The 22,878-nt window shown below is 43.2% G+C and overlaps 1 protein-coding gene and 1 long non-coding RNA gene across 4 annotated transcripts in view; one reads left to right on the forward strand and one right to left on the reverse strand.

The window, feature by feature from the left end:
* Positions 1-22,878, reverse strand: part of ATF3 (activating transcription factor 3) — a 55,948-nt gene that overhangs the window by 17,943 nt on the left and 15,127 nt on the right. The gene's annotated exons all lie outside the window — the stretch shown is intronic.
* Positions 1-22,878, forward strand: part of LOC114233114 (uncharacterized) — an 84,740-nt gene that overhangs the window by 2,879 nt on the left and 58,983 nt on the right. For all 3 annotated transcript variants that reach the window (XR_003619260.2, XR_008555085.1, XR_008555084.1), the window contains 2 exons: positions 2,246-2,362; positions 20,697-20,776. This is a non-coding gene — a long non-coding RNA (uncharacterized LOC114233114). The remainder of the gene's footprint in view (positions 1-2,245; positions 2,363-20,696; positions 20,777-22,878) is intronic.

The following is a 22,878-nucleotide window of genomic DNA, read 5'->3' on the forward strand; positions in this document are numbered from 1 at the left end:
CTTAGTATATACATATTTTTTACCATTATGAAAATTTGGGAAATAGGCAGGAGAAAAAACTTACCCCTAACCTCAACACTATTACCATTTTGGTGTGTTCCCTCCAGTCTTCTCAGGCATGATTTTTAGAGTTATGATTGCATGCAACTTTGAAATTTGCTCTTTTGCTTATTATTCTGAATTGTATGTGGTCTTAATTACCATCATGTTTCTTCTCAACAACATTTTGTCCTATTATTGTAAAATGTAACATATGTACAGATGATTATAGAGAATATATATATATATTATTATTTTAATAATAAAACCAACATCAAGAACCCACCACTCAAGTTCAGAAATGGACCACCACCAGTACTTAGAAGCCCTTCTGTGACCATTCCTGATCATATCTGCCTCTCTCCACTTCCCAGAGGTAACCACTATCCTGACTTTTATTACCATAATTTTTAATGGCCAATGGAGGTGGTATGATTTACTCAATCATTTCCCTACTTTTAGCATTTAGGTGTTGCCAATATTTTGCAAGAGTGTTATATAAATTTAAATCTTTATTATGGAAGAGCAGGTATCAAATTTTATCATTGCTTTTTAAGAGCACCCCAGGCAGGGATTAGAGAACAGGTCTTGATTTCTATCTTCAGTGCTACACAGGGCACAATGGAAAATGGAAGGTCCCCCAGAAACAAGGAGGAATGGATCAGACTGTCGGGCCCCGGAGGGAGGATAGGGGGTGTGTGTGGAGATATAGGGGAGATATCAACCAAAGGACTTGTGTGCATGCATATGAGCCTAACCAGTGGTTAAGGACAACAGAGGGGTGGGGGCATGCGTGGGGAGGGGTGTGGGATGGGAATGGGGGGATGAGGACAAATATGTGATACCTAAATCAATAAAGAAATAAAAAAAAAAGAGAAAATGGAAGGTCCCTCAATGATTGTGACTACCTGTACCTTTTCTTTGTTTCCTAACATCCAAATAAAAATATCCTGCAGGCACTTGCCCCCACAGAAGTTCACCTTTAACCCTTCCCCTCTCTATTTTCCCACCCAACCCCTTATTTTCTCTTCATCCTCCTTAAAACAGAAAATCCAGGCTGTACCATGGTGATTGGTACTGAGGCAGAAGAGCCAGCGCAGTGATTCTGCCCGTGCCTTCTGGTAACATGCTTATTGGAGCTCGGGTAGCACCTCAGCTTGGAAATTGCTATGCCAGCTGGGGGGCATAGGTGGCATGGGTGATACAAGGTGGAGCAGGTTCCTGGAATCTGGTGGTGCTGATTCTCTGAACTACAAGACACCAGAGCTGAAAGGGCCCTGGAAGTAATTGACTGCCATCAAACTGGGTGTGAGCATGTGCATGAGTGCACTGAAGTGCACCAGAGCCGGGAGGTACACAGGGGATCTTGATGGAGTGTCTGTCTTAATCAGTGTTTTAAATAGTGCTTTTATTAAACAAGTATGTATATAAATGTACCACACAAGAATTTTTAAGGAAAGGAAAAGGATATCAAATACATTTTGCGCTTGGGATGGGCCACTGAAAGTTATACTTCTGGGCCTGGCCTGGGTTGCTCAGTGGTTGAGTGTTGACCTATGAACCAGGAGGTCACAGATCAATTCCCCGACAGGGCACATGCCTGGGTTGTTGACTTCATCCCCAGTGTGGGGCTTGCAGGAGGCAGCCGATCAAGGATTCTCTCTCATCATTGATGTTTCTATCTCTCTCTCTCCCTTAATCTCTGAAATAAATTATATATATGAAAGTTATACTTCTGGGACCCTGCGAGGAATGGTTCCCTGTCTTCTGCCTCTAAGTGTAATATTCGCTGTGTCCAGACTGTGCGGTATGCCCTTTACATATAGTTCATGCCTTTAATCCTCATAACAACTCTATGAGGTAAGTACTGTGAGCATCTCCATTTTATAGATGAGGAAACTAAGGCACAGAGAGGGCAAATAACTGCCAGAAGTTACACAGTTAGGAAGCGGCAGAGCAGGAATCAAGCTTAGGCAGTCTGGCCCCCCGAGTCTGGGTGCTTAAACACAAGACTTACTGCTTCTCAGTAAGTACTCATGGGAAACTTGGGATGCTCTGATGTGGTTCAGTGTCCTCATTTAATGGGTGGGGATATTGAGCTCAGAGAGGAAAAGTGGCTCTCTCTGGCCTCAGAATCATAAATTCTTACACTAAAAGGAACCTTAGCAGCCAGATTTCTGAGCACCCACTTTTCCCTTTGCCCCAGGAGAATCTCCATTTGCCAAGACTGGGGCCAAGGTGAAGAACAGCTGATTGGAAGAGCGACTGACAGCATTTCAGGGGCTGGTGGCTAGACATGCATAGCATTACTGGAGCTGAAAAGGTGAGTGGTGGAGCGGTAGGATGGCAGAAAGAACCTGGACATCTGCACTCAGGTAGAACTGAGTTCAGTTCCCCACACTGCCAGCTCCTACTTGGCTTTGAGTCCTGAAACCTCAGTTTCTCCTGTAAAATAAGAACATCTATCTTAGAAGGTGATAGAACAGTGGATTAAAGAACAATGCACCCTCAAGGCCTCTACATAGGAGATATTCAATAAATGTTACTTTTTCCCTTCATTATGCCTTATCCTTGAAGCTAACAAGTCACAAAGAACCCTCATATATTAGAAATGCCTGAGCTTGAATGGAAAGTTCTCTCCCTCAGATTGATTTACTGACTGATTTTAAAACAAATTTTTAAAAAATCAATGTGAAGCCAAGTCATATTTAGTAATTACTATTTACCGAGCACATACTACATGCCAAGCACAATGGAAAACACGTTGAAAAATGCCAAGTATCTTATTTTATCCTTATAATAATTCCATGAGGTAGGTATTATTATTTCAATTTTGTAGATGAAGAAATCAAAGCTCAGAAAGGCTAAGAAAATTGCTCATAGACATTTGATTCAAACCCAGGTCTGATTTACTTAAAAACTTCTGTTAACAGAAGCCTAGAGAGCTTTATATGTGTTTATTTTTTAGCCTTGTCCCCCTCCCACTCCTGTTGAAAATGGGCACCCCTGCTTTACCAGTCTTGCTGAGTGCATGGAACATTCTAGAGTTGACCTTACTAGAAAATTCATACACCTGAAGTCCCAGAAGATGGCCACTTGACATCAATTCCAGATCCCTGTGCCCATCTGCCAAATTTTCAATTATTCCATAATTTGCTTTAACCACAAACATAAGCCCTGCTATTGACTGAGTATACTGAGTAGGGCTTTTGGATTTTTATTCTGTTTCCCAAAATATGATGAACTGAAATCATCTGATGATGAGCTTGTACTTGAAACTGGAGTGGCTGAGGGTGGAGTGAGTCACTGTGAGTTTATACCTGTAAGTCAATTCCTAAAATTGTGTCTTATTGCCAGATCCTGATCTCAGCAGCCTGTTTAGCCATCTTGGGAGTTACAAGGACAATCTAAGAGCATCCCTTGCCCTTGAGGAGTTTGAAATCTTGTTTAGGTCTCAAATTAATGTGTGGAATTGTATCTAGCACATAGCAGGTGTTTGATAGCCATATATTTATTCAGCAAACATTTAATGAGCACCTACTATGTGCTGGGTACTCTGTCAGGAGCTGCAGATACACAGTGATGCTTCCCTGCCCTGCAGGTGCTCAGAGCTCATGCAGTGACAGACTTTGACAACAGATAGTTACAGGCTGATGTAATAAGGGCTAAAGTGGGTCAGGAAGGCTCTTCCCAGGAGAGCTGGCAATGGCTGATGGACAAAGTGACTTTTGAGTTGGAGGTTGAAAGCTGAGCATATTATGGACAGGAGAGGAGGGGAGGCATTACAGGCATAGAGAAAGGCAAATGCAGAGGCTATGGGTGCCAGGAAGACAGGGGCTGTGCCCTGTTCATCTCTATGCTTATTCCCACCTCCTTGAACCATTCCAGGTACATACTAGGCCCACGTAAATGTGCATGCAATGAATAAGATATAAATTGTGAAAACCTGTAGCACATTTGCAGAATGGTGAGGCAGCTGCTGAGCAGGAGTATGTGTGGAGGGGAGAGGGTGTTGGGGAGTAAATGCCGGCGGTCAGGAGGGCAGGGGCAGACTGTGATAGACCTTGAAGGTTGGAATAAACAGTTTGGATTGTGTCCCAGGGACAAAGCAAAGAGATGGGTCACAGGATCTTTGGGCAGTGGGTAGACACAGTAGATGTTCAGGAAGATTGCCAGTGCAGGACTGAGGGTGGACTGGATGGGAGAGCAGGATGCCAGCAGAGGCTCAGGAAGTTGCAACAATGGTGAGGGGGGAGGTGGTGGTAACTGAAGGCCAGATGAACTGAGAAGATGGTGGTTCAATCTCACATGTCATTCAATCAAAATTATCCACAAGACACAATGCTCTTATGTGTTGAAAGTAAAATAGTGGTTTCCCCTAGATCTTGTCATTGCAAAATTTAAGATTCCTCATTAAAGCTGAGCCCCTCTCATTTTAGGGGGGGGGGTGCTGTTCCTACTTTACCAGTGTCCTAAGCAGAAGCCTGGTAGATTTTGGGAGTGAAGCAGTGCTACCTGTCCTGGGGCAGCGAGGTGAACAGAATGGGATGATTTGGGGAAAGTTCCAGGTGGCCACCTTTAGATTTCGGCATGAGCTTGGTGTCAGGAGAGGTGGAGAGTGTAAGGGTCCCCTACCTCAAGGCGTTATAGGGCAGAGTTGAGAGCAGGGTGGTGAGAGGGCTAGTTGATATGGTATGGACTAGGGGCTGAAGGAAAGTAATGGGTTTATGTGGGCACACACATAGAGATTAGCAGTGGGATGTCAAAGAAGAGAATGGCCCCCAGGCATCAGCATGTTGGAGACATCAAAGTAACAGACTCAGAGGAGAGAGGGCAGAGAAGGGGGAAGGGTAGCCAGGTTGGTTGCTAGGACTCGATGTAGCCTGTTCTAGATGATTGAAAACTCACTGTTAATTACCAAGTACCATGTAAATCTGCTCCCACTGGTGCACAGCTCTCACCTGTGTTTCCCTCAGGCTTTTTGACAGTAATGTTGACCCTAACTAAACAATAAGAAAACAACTCTATTTAAAAAATGGTCCAAAAACAGTAACAGACATCCCATCAAAGAAGATATATACACTGAGTGGCCAGATTATTATGATCTCTGAATGCATAATAATCTGGCCACTCAGTGTGTGTGTGTGTGTGTGTGTGTGTGTGTGTGTGTGTGTGTGTATGTATATGTGTATATATATATATATATATATATATATATATATATATATATGTATGTATTAGAGGCCTGGTGCATGAATTCGTGCATGGGTAGTGTCCGGCCAGCCTGGCCAGAGTAAGGGGACATGGGCGGTTGGCTGGCCTGCCTGCTGGTCTAACTCCTGGACGAGGGGACAATTTGCATATTAGCCTTTTATTATATAGTACTAGCTTTCCCGTTGCAGGAAAATTCCTGCAATGGGATTTCCTGCTGCACTCTACCCCGCCTCCGTTCCTCCCTTGCCGCCCGCCTCGCCTTCTCCTCCGGCCCTCCCGCATTTCCCTTCGCCCCCGGCCCCGCCTCCGCTCCGCCTTTATCACCCGCCTCACCTTCTCCTCCAGCCCGCCCGCATTTCCCTTTGCTCCGCCATTGTCGCCCGCCTCCGCCCCGCCCCGCCCTTGCCGCCTGCCTCACCTTCTCCTCCGGCCCGCCTGCTTTTCCCTTCGCCCCCGGCCCCGCCTCCGCCCCGCCCTTGCCGCCCACCTCGCCTTCTCCAGCCCGCCCGTGTTTCCCTTCACCCCCGGCCCCGCCTCCGCCCCGCCCTTGTCACCGGCCCCGCCTTCTCCTCCAGCCCGCCCCCGTTTCCCTTCGCCCCCGGCCCCGCCTCCGCCCCACCCTTGTCACCGGCCCCGCCTTCTCCTCCAGCCCGCCCGCGTTTCCCTCCGCCCCCGGCCCCGCCTCCGCCCCGCCCTTGTCGCCGGCCCCGCCTTCTCCTCCAGCCCGCCCGCGTTTCCCTTCGCCCCCGGCCCCGCCTCCGCCCCACCCTTGTCACCGGCCCCGCCTTCTCCTCCAGCCCGCCCGCGTTTCCCTTTGCCCCCGGCCCCGCCTCCGCCCCGCCCTTGTCACCGGCCCCGCCTTCTCCTCCAGCCCGCCCGCGTTTCCCTTCGCCCCCGGCCCCGCCTCCGCCCCGCCCTTGCCGCCCGCCCCGCCTTCTTCTCCAGCCCGCCCGCGTTTCCCTTCGCCCCCGGCCCCGCCTCCGCCCTGCCCTTGTCACCGGCCCCGCCTTCTCCTCCAGCCCGCCCGCGTTTCCCTTCGGCCCCGGCCCCGCCTCCGCTCCGCCCTTGCCGCCGGCCCCGCCTTCTCCTCCAGCCCGCCTTCGTTTCCCTTCGCCCACGGCCCTGACTTCGCTCCTCCCTTCTCCTCCCCCCGCCCCCCTGGCTTGCTTGCTTCTTCGAAGCTTTACTCCCCTTTGCAGCTCTTGGCTTCTTTCGACACTGTCTTGATATGCAAATCAGCCGCCATCTTTGTTGGGGCAATTTGCATACTCGTCCTGATTGGTTGGTGGGCGTGGCTTGGCTTGTGGGCGTGGCTTAGGTGTAGCGAAGGTGCGGTCAATTTGCATATTTGCCTTTTATTATATAGAATATACACTGAGTGGCCAGATTATTATGCGTTCAAAGATCATAATAATCTGGCCACTCATGTAGATGGCATATATGCCTATGAAAAGATGTTCCACATTATAAGTTATTACAAAGATGCAAATTAAAACAAGAGTAAGGCATAACTATACACCTATTAGAATGGCCAAAACCAAGATGAGTGACAACACCAAATGCTGACAAGGATGTGGAGCAACAGGAAATCTCATTCATTGCTGGTGGGAATGCAAAATGGTACAGCCACTTTGGAAGACAATTTGGCAGTTTAGTGTAAACACACCATTGCCACACAACCCAGCAAGCATGCCCCATTAGTATTTACCTAAAGGAATTTAAAACATGTCCACACAAAACCGTACACATGTATATTTATAGCAGGAAGTAACCAAGATGTCCTTCAGTAGATGAATGGATAACTGGCACATCCAGACAATGGACTGTTATTCAGCACTAAAAAGACATGAGCTAGCAAGCCATGAAAAGACATGGAGGAAACTAAAATGCATGTAATTAAGTAAAAGAAACCAATCTGTAAAGGCTACATATTGCACTTCCTCTCAATTTTGCTGTGAACCTAAAACTTCTTAAAAAAAAAAAGTTAGTTTTAATAAAAAAAAAAAATGTTGACCCCAGGTAGCTTTCTGATAAAGTGGTTAATAAACAATGGAGTAGTTAACAAGAAATCAGGAGAAGTCAATGGTCCTTAGCCTGGCATATTTAAGAACTGACAAAGTAAATAAGAGTCTATTTTTTTCCATGCTATGCCACTGTTTAAAAAGATGTTTACAAAAAACTTTTAACTTAGGGAATACTGTAGGGGATAATATAAGTTTAAAAAGGCAAGACATTTCTTATAACTGTAGAGCAATCACAACTCAATAAAAACTATAAATAACAGCAAATCCATGATAGAGAAAACATTGCCATAAAACATTAAAAGTGTTTCAGTCTGGATGGTGGAAATATGGATGGGTGATTTTTTTTTCTCTTTATATTTCTGAATTTTCTAAATTTTCTTTAATGGGGCATGTTAATTCTTAAAAGATATTATAATGAAGTTAAAACTAATATTACTTAATGCCTTTAAAGGGGGTATAGTTACCTACTTTTTCCCAGTCCTGCCACTAAAGGATACTAAGGATAGAGATTCCATTCCAATCAAAGCCTGGCTTAATTATGTCAAGCACTTATTGAATGTCTACCATGCACCAAAGACTGAGATGGGATACAGGAAAGAATAAAATAGTTGCTAAGGTGGGAAATGGGATGACTGATTCTTCTCAATACACTCAGATATTTTTGTCCTGCTAAACCTAGCATTGACTGACATCAACAAAACAGAAAGAAACCCAAAGTGTACTCACCTAGAATTGAGAATATTGGATAAGTGGAAATGATGTGAGTCTTGGGTTCAGGTTCCTTCTTGCAGAGCTGATAAGCTGGGGAAGCGGGGGGCATGTGTGTGTGTGTGTGTGTGTGTGTGTGTGTGTGTGTGTGTGTAGTGTAGTCTAACTTAGTGGCAAAACATAACAAATTATCCACGAATGGAAGCTTCTAGTATTATAAATTCTGAAATTCCTTCAGCTCTTCCGTTCTATGATTTTCAGCTCTGTGTCCAGGATCAATGATGTTGTTGAAGTTGGTGGTCATGGTGGGGACATTATCCTTTAAGGGCCCTCTTTCTCCTGGGGTCATTCCCTACTGAGCAAGGGTTCTACAGAAGACACATCTACCTGGTCACACGAAAGCTAGTCACCGAGGTGGCCTCATGTCTCTGTCTGCCTTGGACAAGCTTGGCTGGACGCGCCTTTGCTTTCCCTGGATTTCCAGGACAGAGTCTAAGTCTCTGTTTCTTGATCTGAAAAGTTGCCACAGCCACATAAAATTGCTGTGAGGAATAAATTCATTTACTTATCAAATATTTATTGAGTGCTTACTACCTGCCAGGCATTGTTCAAGGTGCTGGGAATACAAGAATGAATAAAGCAGACAAAGGCTGCACACCCTGCTCTTAGCAGGTACCCAAACATTAATTTCTCCACTTGCATCTAATTTAAATTGAAATAAGGCTATGATGGAAACCCAAAGAGATTCTCAATTCAGAAGAACCAGTATTTTCTTTTAACATTCCTTTAAAGAATTTGGGTGCAGCCCTGACCGGTATGGCTAAGTTGATTGGAGCATCTTCCTGTGCACTGAAAGGTTGCTGGTTCCAGTCTCGGCTAGGACACATACCCAGGTTGTGGGTTCATTCTCCAGTGGAGGCCCATACTGTGGGAGCGCATATGGGAAGCAACCAATTGATATTCCTCTCTCTCTCTTTCCCTCTTTCTCTCCCCCTCTCTCTAAAATCATTAAAACATATCCTCAGGTGAGGATTTAAAACATTTCAGTGCAAAATATGGGCCATTACCAGCTCATTATCCAGCTGCTAAAGGGAAACCACCATCTTTCTTCCCTTTCATGTTGGCCTTAAAAGGGAGAGGCTGGGTGAATAGGTACTGTGTACTTTCATCCTGACGTATAAAGCCTTAGTCTTAGCTTTCAAATTCCCTACAGCACAGTTCTGCATTGACTCTGTGACATATCCTGACATGTCGAACCTAAGGAAACACAAAATGAAAATGAAACATTGTTCCACCTGAGTCACTGTCTGTGTTTCTTTTTTATCACCAAAGTGATGAACTCCCACACAATTGAGGCTTGTTCTATTTAAGTTTTAAGACGTCATCTTTGTAATTAAAGCACACTATTATTGCTATAAAGTAAACAATCAGAAAACAGGTTCTTAGAAACATCTCTCTGATTCATAAATATTTGGATGGTGAAGTCACCGAAGTGGAATGTTAACTTTGCTAACATACTGATGATAAAGATCAGTGGAGACTAATATTACACAGTAACATTTAGCCTTAGTCTGCTGTGGAAAAGTAAGGTGGAAAACTGGGCAGTTATTTTGTAATGGTCATTTCGAGTAATGTAAGTTTAAAAAATAAGTAGTTTTTCTAATGTTGTGAAACTCACTTGACTTTTTAAAATTGTATTTATTGATTCATTCAAAAAATATTTACAGAGTGCCAGCTTCCTGGCTTGACACACTCTGTCTAGTCCAGTGATGGGCAACCTTTTGAGCTTGGTGTGTCAAACTTCGCCAAAAAACTGAGCATAACTCGGGGAGTGTGTCACTTTGAGGAAAAAACATTATTTCGCAAATGTTTCATCCTCAGGAGCAGCAAATGTTTCATCTTCGGCATGCGGCCGCCTCAGCGGCCACGTCTCATCAGAAATGGCTACGCGTGTCATAGGTTCACCATCACTGGTCTAGTCTTTCCATCTCAGGTGGGGCCACGCCCCACGGGCACTTTAAGCTCCGACCACTTGAGGCGCTAATGGTTTCTCATTGAGCCTTTTCACTTGTCTATATTGTCTCTTCGGATCCCTTGTCCTGGTCATCTCCATTACTCTGGTTTTTGTTATGAAATTTAACTAGTGTGTAAAATCGAAATGACTGGGAGCACCTATCACACTTCCGTTCAGTTTGGTACATGCTAAGTCCAGGTGACCGGGCAATCGATAGGTTAATTCTGCTCATGGGTGCTGGCAACACCTTCTTCTTTCTCCTGGTAGGTAGAGGCCTGTGAGGGGCTCCAGGATACAAAGCACATTCACACCCACTAATTCCTATGCTTTCCACACAACCATCAAATCAGGACAGAGAGGGTTATCTCCATTTTACTGACTAGAAGTTAAGACAAGAATCTGAATAGTTTTGCCAAGATCTAGAGCAATGCTGGTAGGTACAATAGCTACCCACCACCTGTTGCCTTTGAACACCTGATTGTGGCTAATCCAAATGGACTTGTGCTGTAAGTGTAAAATACACAACCAGATTTGGAAGACTGAATAAAAAAAAACTAAAACAACACATTAGTACTTTTTACATTAATTACATGTTGAGATGATATTTTGAATATATTGGGTTAAATGAAATATATCATTAAAATGAAGGTCACTTATTTACTTGTAGTTTTATTAATGTAATTACAGGAAATTTAAAATTATATGTGTGGCTCACATTTATGGCTCATATTTTATTCTACTGGATAACTGATCTAGCATCTTGGCTCCTGTTGTTTCTACTTATAGACCCAAGCTCTACTCCCTCGTGCCGTCCTCATCTGGAGCTCTTCTGCCCCACTATTTCTGCTGTCTTCTCCCTCCTGGCTCCTCCATCCTTCTTTCCTAATACGGCAGAATGTGTAAGAGGTAGCCTGACTTTTTAAGTCTGTCACTTGTTGGTCTCTGCTAATATTTAAGGGCACAAAAAGGCACAACATCAACTCTGAACTTTGGAAAATGGTTAGGGGTTGCTTTTTTAGTTCATATTCTCTGAATATTTACTTCTAAAATGTTACTATCTGCATTTATTTACTTATGAAAGAAAAATAATGAACCCAGGCTGGGAAGTTATAATAAAGCATATTCTAGTCCTTGCCAATATTTCATTAAGTTCATGAAGTACGTAGGCTTCCTGGGACGTGCCTTAGCCTCGTGTATCATTTCTCCAGGCCCATCTGCAGGGTCTGCTGGCCAGCTGCTCTTCAGCCTCACTGATCCCCAAATTAGAGGAAATGGAATTCAATTCCAGGAAGAGGGTGAGACTAGACAGAAGGAAGACTTACTCTCTGTGCAAGCATGGTCATTAGTGCAGGCTATCAAGGCAGGTGGGTAAGGATTCCTTTTAGGCAGTTGTCTGTGGCTCTGAGTGGGTACCCATTTGTAGGCAACTCAAAAACTAACTGAAAATAGCTGAAACCGGTTTGGCTCAGTGGATAGAGCGTTGGCCTGTGGACTGAAAGTTCCCAGGTTCGATTCCGGTTAAGGGCATGTACCTTGATTGTGGGCACATCCCCAGTAGGAGGTGTTCGGGAGGCAGCTGATCGATGTTTCTCTCTCATCAATGTTTCTGACTTTCTATCCCTCTCCCTTCCTCTCTGTAAAAAATCAATAAAATACATTAAAAAAAAAAAAACTAACTGAAAATAGGGAAGCATCTTGAAATCTAAAAGCTTAAGAATTCTGGGAGTGACTATTCAGCATCACATATTGAGCAGGGACAGTGGGGATTAAGGATCTGTGGGACTAATAGAAGACAGTTCTAGGACTGAGCATGGTGATTGATATAAATATATGCAAAGAGAAACACAGACACATGCTTAACATCACTTACAAAGATTTAAGAGCACTTATTTTAAAATACCATATTACCCATGGATAGATCAGGCTGGAACCTCATCTTAATATCTCTGGAAGTGAGAGCCTCTTGCTGTGATGTAATAGGAGGCACACAGCTCACCAAAGGAACTGAACCTGAATTTTAAAAAGCCCTAGATCTGACCATTGGTTTTCAGGGAATTTAGGGTATAGAGGAAATGATTAAACAATACAGTGAGGATGCAATCAGTCAAATCCAGAATGGGGGAAATTCTATGGGACAAGGTACTTTGTTTTGTGTTTTTTTCCCCCCAACAAATAAATAGCACAAAAAAAAACAACAACAAAGGAAAAGGAGTTATTATAAATTAAAGGAGATTTAAGTGATAGATCCACCAAATGTAACACATGGAACTTATTTGGCTCCTAATTCAAACTAAACTGTACAATGATATTTAAAGAGAGAATTTTGAAAATAGGAACATAGGCTAATTAGATGATATTAGGAGATTATTATTAATATTGTTAGTATGCTGTGATTATTATTTTAAAATTCTTATCAGTCTTAAAGGGGGATGGAATTCTGATACATGCTACAGCATGATGAACTTTGAAACCATTGGCTAAGTGAACTAAGGCAGTCACAGAAGGACAAATACCATATGATTCCACTTATATGAGGTATCTAGAATAGGTGACTTTATAGATGCAAAAAGTAGAACAATGGTTAACAGGACTGTGGTGAAGGGAGAATGGGAGTTGTTGTTAATGGGTACAGAGTTTCAGATTTAAATGACGATAATATTCTATAGATGTATGAATGGTGGTGATGGTTGCACATCAGTGTGAATGTACTTCATGCCACTGAACTGTACATTTAAAAATTAGTAATATGGTCAATTTTAAGTATACTTCAGCACAATTTTTAAGAAATACTTATCTGTTAATGATATAGCTTGAGATGCCTGTGATTTGCTTTAAAATACTTCTTCCCTCATCCTCCCTCCCCCATAAAAAGTTGTGTGGAAGAATAGATGAAATAAGATTGACAAAATATTGATAATTGTTAAAGCTGGGTTATGGGTATGTGAGGATTTTTGAAATTTTCCATAATTAAAAAGTGTTTAAACAACGACAAAATGCCTGACTGTCAAGGGTAAATGAATACAGTGCACATCTGTGTACAAACATAACAGCCCAGCTGATTGGAAAGACTCCTGCAATGGACAGGGAGCAGGGCTGTGGAGAGCATCTGCATTCTCCATGACTCATGCATAGGCCATCAGTGTCTAAAGGGTGCTTACTTTTCTAAAACTGCATCCCTTGGGTACAGTGATTTCCTGACCTTTGCCCTTGCTGGAACACATAATGCCTTTCTCAGTCAGCTTGATGAGCTTCTGGATTGTATTTCTCCTATAAACATAAGGTATGATATCACTTAAGAGTTTTCTTTGCAATAGAGACCTAGGGGAAATTATTGAGTATACTAGTAGTTAAGGAACCTCTATTGAGCAACTGGATGGTACTGCTGCTGGGAAGTCTTGGAGGGGTCCTCCCTGCCTCTGGAGCCTGGGGAGGCTCTTGTAAAGCAGATAAGTCTTGAAGATATCTCCTTAAAAGGGTGGGGAAAGGCATTCCAGCTAGAGGAATCAGAATATACAAAGGCATGGGAGCACAAAGGAGTCTGTTTCCCTCCAGAAACAGACAGTAGCCACATGTCCCTGGTGCAGGGACACAGAAGGGGAAAAGAGGCTGAAAAAGCTAGCTGAGATCAGATTGTGGATGCTCCTATATGTCTTGCTGTGGACTTCATTCTTTCCACAAATTGAGAGCCTACTAAAGGCAACTTCCTTTGCAAAGATGGACATTGCTCCTTTCCCTTTGAATAAAAAATTTGACCAAGAGTAGGAATGAAAAGGGAATGTGCTATCTACTGCACAACCTAGGACACCTGGCTATGGGGTCCAAAGTTACTTGTTACACCTTGAATCTCTAATCTTTTTTTAAACTTAGATTTGTGATGTGGGTGGGACCAGGGCAAGTAAAAGAGACTTTTATGTAAAAAAGAAATTCCAGACAATAAATAGAGCTTGGTACAATAAACCAGGTCCATCATAAAGAAACAATTCTTATTTCTGTGCAGTCTCTCCTTATTATCTAAGTGGTTGGTGCACTTACCTTGTAGCCAACAGTGAGAGCAATGAAAATACATTATCCTGTTCTTAATGCTGCCCATATCCCATGATAACTCTGTAAGTCTCTCTACAAGAGACCCATTAAGCTTATATTACCATTTAAAGAAGTGCCTCACACCCTAGCTGGTTTGGCTCAGTGGAGAGAGCATCGGCCTGTGGACCCAAGGGTCCTAGGTTCGATTCTGGTCAATGGCACATGCCTGGGTTGCGGGCTTGGTCCAACGTGCAGGAGGCAGCCAATCAATGATTCCCTCCCATCATTGATGTTTCTATCTTTCTCTTCCTCTCCCTTCCTCTCTGAAGTAAATAAAAATATATTAAAAAAAGAAGTGCCTCAAGATGTGCAGTTTTTGAAGGAATAATAATAGAGATTGCCATTGCAAAATGAACATCTATAGTTATGGCACCTGTCTTCTCATTGAATTCAACTTTTTAAAAAATGTGTGCTTTTTTTTAATGCATTTCTTACCTTCCTGTATAGTTTTAAAATTGAAGTATTACATGTACAAGATTTTAAAGAATTCCATAGTATGGGAGTGTACATAGAGAACCCAACAGTGCTCACACCACACCCTTGCCACCTGCCAGAGACCACTACTTTCCACTGACTTTTTGAAAAAGTACTTCAAAAATTATTCAGAATGTTTTTTTTAAAGTTTCTTGTTTTTAAAAACAATTAGACAATAAGACACTGTCTATTGACTCACCTCCAATAAATATGAAGAATAACTTCCTAATTCCCTGCCCCCAGCTTTCTGATTTATAATTTGGTTCTTCTACTGGTTCCCTATGTGCAAGTATATGATATACTTAACCCTCCATTTCTTCTTCCATCTACACAGTACCTTTTGACTTCCCACTGTATTAGATGAGGATATTAGCACGGTTCTCATCTTTCCACTCTCTGCTCTGCCTCCCGTTATCTGCTATTTGCGCCTTGACTTTACATCAAGAATGAAAACATCTGCAATCAACTCTGTCACCACAGTCGAGTCTTCCTTGCTTTATGAGTGGTGGATTCAAGAGTGGAAGACTGATAGACCAGGTTTGCATTATTGACTATGTAAATCTGGATGACTGTGCTGCCCAGAGGCCTGTTGGATCATATTTCCTTCTCTGCCAAGTCAAAGTCACCACCTCTCTGCTTAAAGGAGAACATACCTCGCAAAACCAGTCACATGGATTCTCTCTTGTGCTCAGAACTATGCTATGTTTTAGTTGGGACAATACTTTAAAAAATAGAAATATGTCTACCTAGTCATGGAAAAGATATCATATCCATGTATTAAGTTTATTTTTTAATAGAAAGTTATTGCCCAGATCTGAAGCAATCAAGTGATATCATTTTGAACATTTGAAGGGATGATGCAGGTGATGGAGGAAAAAGCTGAATCCAAAACATCCAAAGTTAAAAGTCAATAATGTCCAAAATGGAAAAATCAGGAAATTAGCAGTATAAGCACCTTATTTGTAAATACAAAGAAGAAATAGCTGAAAGAATGGAAAGTAATTGCCTTCAGGGAGTGGAAATCAGCGGTGCAGTGCATGGGTTGGGAGACTTGTTTTTCAGTATGGATCCTTGTGGTATTGTTGGGCTTTTTAGGTTTTGTACATGCGTTGCTTTGACACAAATTAAAATTAAACTTAAAAGGAGAGTGACTGTCCCTTTTATCCCACCACCAAGATAAGCACTGCCGACCCAATCTAATAGCTGAGGGTGAGGCACTAAAAACAGGATTGGGGCTCTCTGTGTGGGGTGAGCCTTGTCACCTGGTGGTGATGCTGCTGTTGGGTGATGAAATGTGATTCCTCATTCGAAGACCCAATGTTAGTAACCCTAAGTCTGTTCTGGCCGGGGCTGGTTGTAACACCTGATTGGGGGCTGTCTGTGAGCAGAGTGGGAAGTGTGCCTAGCATCCCTTAGTTCAGACTGTGCAGTCTCACTTAATCCCCCTCGTTGCCGTTCAAGTCCACACCCTGCCTGGAATCTTCACATCCTGAGCCTTTCTAGTTTCAGTTTCTCCTTAAAAGCTTCTAGGTAGTAGGGGAGTTACCTGGCTACAGGAAGTAAGAAAAGCTACTTAAGGACTTAAGGCTCACCCCTCTTGATTCAGATTTATGAGTAGTCTCCCAGATTTCAGTGGCATCCTTCACCATCACCACCCACAGTTACTGGTGGCCTCAGATGCTGAGGCTTGCAAGGGGTCTATAGAGGGTTTCCCATGTCCCATAGAAGGCACCTCACTTGGACTCCTTCTGCTCTGCTAAATTAATTACATTTCCCCCATCCCACCCCCACTTCCATCTTCACAATTCTGTCTTGTCTGCTGTTATTATCTTCCTATCCTTTGTGTCCTTATCCTATATAATAAAAGGCTAATATGCAAATCGACCAAACGGCCGAACAGCCAGTCACTTTGATGTGCACCGAACACCAGGGGGCAGATGCTCAATGCAGGAGTTGCCTCCTGGTGGTCATTGCACTCCCACAGGGGAAGCACTGCTCAGCCAGAAGCCAGGCTCACAACTGGCGAGCGCAGCAGTGGTGACAGGAGCCTCTCCTGCCTCCCTGGCAGTCGGACATCCCTCGAGGGATCCCAGACTGGGAGAGGACGCAGGCTGGGCTCAGAGAACCCCACCTGAGTGCACGAATTTCATGCACTGAGCCTCTAGTAAATTTATATGCTTTTAAAAAAAATTCCTTTGGTGTTATTTCAACAGGCTCATGGAGAGACAGAATGGAAATGTTCATGTATTTTAGAGTAAGAGAATGAATGACTGGTCAATGCTCCGTTTTCACTGAAGGTGCTCCTAACTTTAAGACAGAAAGTCTGAATTTTATTTACCATTTTCTGCCCTCTGTTGTGAGTTCACATTCTGGGGTATTTCTGTGCAATACTTTGTTCCTTGGCTAGTGACTACTTCCCTGCGCCCAGCCTGTGGGCTTCTAAACATGTGGGTTGGCATAAGAGGCACAGGCTAGAGGTTGTGGTCTGTGTCATGTAACTCACCTCCATTGCAGCAACCCCAACTTCCAAAAAAGTCCATTGCAAGTTAGTTGTGTGGAATGCAAAACATATTTTCCTATAGAAACAATATAATAAACAAATATTTTTGTTCTCAGGCTAGCTTTAAAGAGTATTTAAAACTCATAGGTACGAATATTCTTTATTAACGTACTCATCCCCCAAACTTACTGAACACCAATTATGTGTAATTTGAGCATTATTTTACCTAATAATAGACAAACATGTAAATTGACCGTACCTCCGCCACGCCCACAGCCAATCAGAGTGAGTATGCAAATTAGAAGGCCAAAGATGGCAGCCGCCCAGCTGCTCCAGGCGTGGAGTGGCCAGGCGGGGCAGGACACTTGCTATGAGGGGGTGGGGAGCGTGAAGGGATCTACAGGAGCGGAGTGCCCCAGCGAAGACAAGACTGCAGACTCCAGAGTCTGCAGCCAAGACGAACATGGCAGACTCTGGCCGGAGCAAAGGCCTGGGTCCTGGGTGCCGGAGGAAAACCGGTGCTGGAAGCCAAGGGAAGGAAGGCCTATTGCACAAACCTCTTCATGCAACGGGCCTCTAGTATTATTATAAGGCCCTATCAAACACAATATTTTAAATACATCACTTTGCTCAATTTTTAACTTTCAATGTTTTTAACTTCCAATGGTCATCTTTTTTCCAAATATATCTCCTTTTCCTCTCTTTCCCCCAACTCACCTGCCCCACCTTAATAAAAAAAAAAAATAGCAAGTCTTATGTCAGTCAGTGAAAATGGTAATTGGTCAGAATCAGAAAGTTCTAGATGGTGCTCCTGCACCCAGAGGGCTCCTGGAGGGCCATCAGAAGAAGTCCCTCATTGTGCTTTCTCCGGGACACCTCACTGACATTGGGAATTAGCTCTTTATCAACTATCTCTGGGAGTCCTAAGGCTGTAGCACTGACGTGAACAAAAAGCCACTTTTTAAGGCTTAACACCAATAATTGTTGATTATTTTTTTTCCTTCTCACAAAATTCTAAGGTGATTGGAGCATGTCGTCAGTGCAGCAGCTCATGCGTTTATTTTCCTGTACACCGATGCACTTCTTGTGTGCAGAGAGCAGTGCCATGAGAAGAGGGGACAACGGCTTTGCAGTGGACATTAGAAACTCTCACCAAATTGAGTTCTTTGGTGCTTTCTCCAGGGTTATTCTGGGCAGGAGCTATGTGTCTCTAAGCAAGGGGCTCAACTTCTCTGAGCCTCTGTTTCCTGGTTTGTAAAGTGGAGACATAGGACAGCAGTTGGGAATGAGGAGTAAAGAAATCAATGTGTTTATACCACGAGCTCTCTGTTAAGTTGGTGTTTCCTCCCATTTCTCCTAAGTTTGGATCTCATGGTAAAGCTTGAACTACCTGCCTGAAAGCTCTCACTCTCTTTTGTAGGTTAAAAAAAAAAAAAAAGGCTGCTCCTCTCTGTGCAGGGAGAGATGTCAGGAGTGTTGACTGCTAGAAGAACGTGGGGCATGTTTCAGAAGGAGGCACCAGAGTCCTCCGCTCCCGAGACAGATCTTTCCTCCATGCCTTCTTTCAGACACTTTTTTTACTGCCTCTCTTAGGACATGGCAAAGGGAGAATCTCATGACCAGCGTGCCTTTTCTCCAGCGTTAATGACTGTGACTAAAATACGGCATTATGGGGGAGAGCCCACACACCCTCCCCTTGGAGAAGTTCCGAAGGCAGCGCTGCTTCTCCCGGGTGCGATGGGTTTGAGAGCCCTTGGCCGGTGAACCTGGTCTTCTGTGTCTCACAATGTAGAAGGGAAAATGCATGGATGCAAGCTCACTAACATAGAATGTATAGGGTTTGGGGCAGAGGCTGGCCAGCTTCCTTCCAGAGGTTGGTACAAAATGAGGATAAAAAAAAGTGAGCTGGGCAGGGCTGCCAGATGAAGTACAGGATGTCCAGGTAGTTTTAAATGTCAGATGAAAAAACAAATAATTTTTAGTATAAGCATAGTCTGTGCAATATCTGGGATAAGCTTATAATAAAAAATTATTTGTTTTCATCTCAAATTCCCATTTCTTGGGCATTGTGTATTTTTATTTGCTAAATCTGGAAGCCCTACAGGTGGGGGGAAGAGGTGTTTCACTGACCTATGAGAACATTATTTTCCAGCTCCTCTCACACATTTAGAAACTCTCTCTTATTCAGAAACCAATGTGCTTTTTATAAATTGCTTATTTTAGATTCATTAAGAGGACTCTAACATCCTACTAGCTGAATTCTAATGTCTATACTCTTGAAAATAGTCAAACTGTATTTCCTTAAGAATATGTAACTATATCCCTTAGCTAGAGACCAGGTTTGTAGCAACTTCAAATACCAAAACGGCACCAGGTTTCTATTGTATGCACATATAAGTTATTTCACATGTATATATTAAGTATTCCTCAGGGTGCTGAGTCATTGTTTTATGCTTTGCATTTTCAAAGGATAGGCCATATTTTGCTCATGCCTTTTCAAATTATTAATAATTATACCAAAACATATAATATGTACACAGGACAAATATCTGAGGAACCACAAATATATCTTGTATTTTAAATTCAATAAAGCATGTTTCCATTGGCAGAAACAAGTGATAACAACAAAACAGAACTCCTAGGATACCTATCAGAGAAGCCACGGGGCTTATGTACTTTACTTCGGGCACTGCTGAGCTTTCCGTAGATGTCTACTCAAAGTAAATTTTTCTAGTCATTAGTCTGAGTTCTTGGTTTTCCAGTTTTCTAAGGGAGCACTGGGGCGGTGGCTGGGCTTTCCACTAGAGGCACGCACACCAAAAGCAGAAAGCAATGTGAACAAGAGCAGAAGCCCCACTGAAAACATGGAACCCAGAGCTCAAAGAATAGTACAGCCATTTCCATTGGGGCAGCAGACCCCCACCTTGAGTTGCTGCCATCACTGAGTTGCTGAGGCATATAATAATGTTTCATGTTATCCTGCAAAAATTAAATTATGTTCAGGTCAAAAGTTTTGTTTTCCCATCTCCAGAAAGGGCATGGTGATACTATTCAAAGTCCGTGTTGTTATATTTCTGAGAATTCTAGGCAATGTCACAATATTCTCAGAAAATTGGAATACCACAGATATGGAATCATTATTAACTTTTAATATATTTGTCCTTAATAGTTAAAATAGAGTAAAGAACAATGATCATATTTACATACTTAACTGGATATTGTGTGGGGGGGGGGAGTAAAAAAAAAAAAAGTAAAGATAAAGATAAAGAGGATTCTTCCCCCAACAGAGCTCAAAATCTGTGGAGTGGAGCGATATAGGTAAGTAACTGCATCCATTAGGTAGCCTAGGTTATGCTGTGGTAACAAACAATTCTAAAAGTCTCTGTGCCTTAAAGCAATGCATTTGGTTCTCATTCACACTACATAACCACCACCATTGGCTGCGGATCTGCTGTTATTCTCACTCTGGAACCCAGGCTCTATCAGAAAAGAGCATTGCTATCCAACCACAGGATGCTCATTTTATAGAAGAGGAATTCTGGGGTTAGCATGATTAGGTGACTTAGGTAGGCAAAGAGGCAGAGCCATTCTGAAACCAATGTATTTGAGCTCTTATACCAGAATTTCTTCTCTTCTATAGGTACAACTTATCTTCTGTAGTAGGTAGACCACTCTCCAGGAAGACTGGGAGTAAATGAAGCTCCGGGTTCAACTTCAAAGGTATAGTTTGCAACTTAAGTTTGTGACTTCCTAGCTTTCATTCATGTTTTCAGCTTACTATGTGTTGACACTATTTTATGCACTGAGTATACAGTGGTACCAAAACATATACAGTTCCTCTCTTTATGGAGCTTATGATTTTACGGTGGGGGAGGTACATAGAATTGAGTTTTAAAGCTTCAAAAAGTGGCTAGAAAACCACTCAGAGAGCTGCCTGGGCTCCAGTTGCTAGAATTTGAGGCCTAGAGACACAGGAGGATGCAGACAGAGCCTGATAATTGGGAATGGGTCAGTGATCACATCTGCTGTGTCCCCTATCATCACCATGCAGCAGTAATAGTGAAATGCCACCAGAAACTCTGGTTCAGGGCTGAGGAGCAAGAAGAGGGTTGGATGTAATCCTGGGAGAATGGGCAGGGTGAGCCCAGAATGAGGAAGAGAGAGAAAGAAAACAAAAACAAAACAAACATGACTTGCATCTGAAATGAAAACCCAAATTTCAAAATAAATGAAGAAATCTAATGCTAAGAAAGACAGCCAAGAAAGTCAATAATCAGGATAGGATTTTACTCCACATTGAAACTAATGTTATAGCCTAGCCTAACTAAGACTTTAGAACATTTCAGGTGTCAAAAGAGATGGATAACAGAAATTATTAGAAACTAGAGGCCTGGTGCATGACATTAGTACACTGGAGTGGGGAGGGTCTCAGCCCAGCTTGCGCCAAGGGGTGGGGAGGAATGGCCCTGGAAATAACAGATCACAACTGTATATTGACCCGAGTGATCTGGGACCCCTCGGGGGGATGGGGGGGAATGTCCGCCTGCCGGACCCTGAGGGGTTCTTAGCACTGCCATGGAGGCGCGAGAGGCTCCTGCCACTGCTGCTGCGCTCGCCAGCCGCTGCGTTTGCCAGCTGTGAGCCCAGCTTCTGGCTGAGCAGTACTCCCCCTGTGGGAATGCACTGACCATCAGGGGGCAGCTCCTGCATTGAGCGTCTGTCCCCTGATGGTCACTGCACGTCATAGTGGCTCATCATTCCTCCGTTGGTCGATTTGCATATTAGGGTTTTATTATATCCCCCTATATAATAAAAGAGTAATATGCAAATCAACTGAATGGAAGAACGATCAGAACGCCCATGGCCCCTCGCCCTGGTTGGCCCCACCCCCGAGCGGGCACCCCACCCCGATCGGGGCAGGGCCGGCTGGCAAACCACCCATGGCCCCTCGCCCTGGCCAGCCCGCCCCCAATCAGCCCCATTGGAACGGGACGGCTGAACCCCACCAGTGCACGAATTCATGCACCAGGCCTCTAGTAGGATTATAAAACAAACTAGGCAAAAATAATACCACACACACACACATATAAATATATCCAACTAAAAATCTCAGAATTGAATAATATAATGATTGAAACAAAATTTCCTGGATGATAAAATTTCTAGACTTAATAAAGCTGAAGAGCGCAGTAGTGAGGTGGAAAGGGGTGCTGAGGAACACACCCAGAGTCCTGGCAGAGAAGAGAAAGTATTAAGAAACATGGAGGTTTGATTGAGAGATACCAACTGCCATCTAATAGGAATTCTGAAAGGAGAAAGGAGGGAATGACAGTCAAATAATAAAGAGAATTTTTCAGAATTGAAGACTTTAAACTAAAAGTTACACTTGAGGACCCAACATTGAAATAAGAATAACTCTATATCTAGACACATGGCAGCAAAACTGCAGAACATGAAGGATAAGGAGATAAAAGTTAACAGGTAAAAGATGGATTACCTACAAAGGAATGAAAGTTAGTTTAATAGCAGCCTTCTCATGACAATAGATTCTAGAAGGCAATAAGGGTAATATGTTCAAAGCGCAAAAGGAAAATAATTGCCAGTCTAGAATTCTATACCATAAGAGAGACATTTCAGACATACAAAGACCAAGAGAGTTTAACAATCACAGACTGTCACTTAAAGAACTACTAAAAATATCCTATCTTGCAAAGTGACTGTCACTTAAAGAACTACTAAAAATATCCTATCTTGCAAATTAGGGGATATGCAAATTGACCACCACGCCATAACAAGATGGCTGTGCCCGCAGAGGAGGCTGA

The sequence above is a fragment of the Eptesicus fuscus genome, chromosome 22, assembly GCF_027574615.1.
Source record: "Eptesicus fuscus isolate TK198812 chromosome 22, DD_ASM_mEF_20220401, whole genome shotgun sequence".
In the NCBI taxonomy this organism is placed as follows: domain Eukaryota; kingdom Metazoa; phylum Chordata; class Mammalia; order Chiroptera; family Vespertilionidae; genus Eptesicus; species Eptesicus fuscus.